This window comes from Penaeus monodon, chromosome 43, assembly GCF_015228065.2.
Source record: "Penaeus monodon isolate SGIC_2016 chromosome 43, NSTDA_Pmon_1, whole genome shotgun sequence".
NCBI classification, from domain to species: domain Eukaryota; kingdom Metazoa; phylum Arthropoda; class Malacostraca; order Decapoda; family Penaeidae; genus Penaeus; species Penaeus monodon.
Window position 1 is genome coordinate 4,579,801 of NC_051428.1, and position 2,500 is coordinate 4,582,300.

The 2,500-nt window shown below is 38.1% G+C and overlaps 1 pseudogene; it reads right to left on the reverse strand.

The window, feature by feature from the left end:
* Positions 1–946: 946 nt before the first annotated feature.
* LOC119568179 overlaps positions 947–2,500 on the reverse strand; it is a 15,978-nt pseudogene continuing 14,424 nt past the window's right edge.

Below are 2,500 nucleotides of genomic sequence, written 5' to 3' on the forward strand. Positions count from 1 at the left end.
ACACAACCCCACACACACACACACACACACACACACACACACAATCCTTTGTTATGAAATCTATTATTATTATTATCATTTTTATTATTATTATTATTATTATTTTAATTAAATGTTTTCTCATAAGACCCGCCTCAGTAAACCAAAGATTATTAAGAGCCATTTTTTTGTGTACAAAGTGAATAAATTTTTTACGTCATTAAATTCCCCTTTTTCTTTGTCCATAATCAAGGGAGATTGTTATAAATTCTCAGTTCTTATTTATTTGTTATTTATGATTAAAGCGAATGATGAAAAAAAGGATAGAAAAAATAGTAATGTTGCAGAATATTTTTTATTACGTCATAATGTATTTTTATACAGTATCTATTTTATTTCATTTTGATTTTTTAAGTGTAATTAATCTTGAGAAAATCACTCTTGGTTTTTACCTTAAAACTATTTCAACATTTAATAAATAAAGGTAAGATACGTAATTATAAATGCAATATCTACAGTTCCGAGTGCATGTGGCACGGTTGAAATAGGGGTGTTAAATAAATAACAGAAGTGGGGAAATAAAAGAAAGAAAGAAAAAAGGAACAGGAGAAGAAGGAAAAAGTGAGGAAAAAAAAGAAAGAGGCGAAGAAGAAAAAGAAAGAAAGAAGAAAACAAACAAACAAACACACACACTTCAGTCCTAACAAAACTCCAGAAAACCCCAAAGGGGGCGTCATCTAAAATTTTTTGAAATTTTTGCAACCCCCCCCCCCCCCCCCCCCCCAAGCTGATTGCTCCCCTCAAGGTCTCGCTTGTACCCCCCTTCCCCTCCAAGGGCACACTCTCACGATTATTTTTTAAAAATAAATTACACCTTTATAGCTCTGCCTCCTCCTCGGGTCTCAGCCTCTGCCTCTTCCTCCTCGGGTCTCAGCCTCTGCCTCTTCCTCCTCCTGGGTCTCAGCCTCTACCTCCTCCTCCTTCCGTGCCAAGGGTAATTCTTCAATCCCCTTGTACAACAACTTGACACTGGGCTTCTTAATCTTCTTCTTCTTCTGCTTTCCCTGGGGCGGGCTTGGTAGGGGAATGCTGTGGCCACCGTAGCCGTGAGATCCTGAGGAGTCCTTCGAGTACTGCAATAGACAGTAAGTTGATAGTTAATAGATAGCATCATCCCCATTGGTCTTCAAATCAGCTTAATATTTATTCCAAGATAAGTTGGTATTTAGGATCGAGTATGTGAATAAATAGCATCATCCCCATTAGTCTTAAAATCAGCTTAATATTTATTAATATTTATTCCAAGATAAGTTGGTATTTCGAATCGAGTATGTGAATAGACAGCATCATCCCCATCAGTCTTAGAATTAGCTTACCATTTATTCCAAGATAAGCTGGTATTTAGGATCGAGTATGTGAATGATGAGCTGTTTTTTAGGATTGAATTCGTGAATGGAGAGATAGCCAGGTGGATTTGAGAAGAGCGAGGGTGGGGTAGAATCAACTGCATGAGATCTACTTCTTAATTTAAAGGTAAGAGAGAGAATACACATTAAGAATCAGAGGTAAGGGGAGGCAGCTGTATGTAGAGAGACTTAGAGAAGTCTTTAATTATCAAGAGTCCCCTGTTCATGGGTGGATCCTGCCATGGGTCAGTCATTTCTCTGCTACTATTTCTGTATATAAAAAAATGGTAGGTCTCTAACAGTCGATTTCCTTTTATTTTTCCCTTTGACTTTCTTTCCTCAGTCTACTCTCTATCATTTTCTTCATCTGTTCTTTCCCCTGTTAGTGTGTCAAATTTCCCCTCTGACCTACGTGTCTATTACTGTCTCCGTCATTCCCTCTCTCATCAGAATATGTCCTTCCTTCCTTCCTTTCTTCGACCTCCTTCCTTATTACTTCCTTCGTCAGTCCATCCCTGTCAGAGCATTTCCTTCCTCCCTTCCTTCGGCCTCCTCCATCCTTCGTCAGTTTTCTTTGCCCTTCTTATTTCTCCTTCCCTCAATCTACATCAGTTGCTTCCTTCACAAGACTCTCCACCCGCAGGTCATGGCATTATTTTTTTTTTCCATCTTTCTGTTTTCTCTCCGTCTTTAAACAACCTCCTTATTATTATTTTAAGACTTACCCAGTTTATGCTCTACAGATCCACGTTTCGTAATTTTCTAGTTTCTCCTTTTCAGCTTCTTTTATTATGCACAGTGAGCATTGCGATAAACGTAGAAAAAGGTACGAATCACAAGGAGAATCTTCACAGCGGTACGTAACCGGTTTCTCATATCTCGCCTACAGCAATTTCCACTGTGTATTAGAGAAAGGATTTTAAAATGACCCATTTTCTCAACATTTTTTTTTTTTGAGGGGGGGAGGGGATAAATGTTTTTCTTTCTTTCATTTACAACCAATATTCTTATTGAGGTGTCTTCCCTTCTCGAGATCCTCATTACCCTGGCCTTAAGCACATTAAAATTGATCACATATTCTTCTGCTTTCTTAGGTTGGCGATTATTCCTTGCAG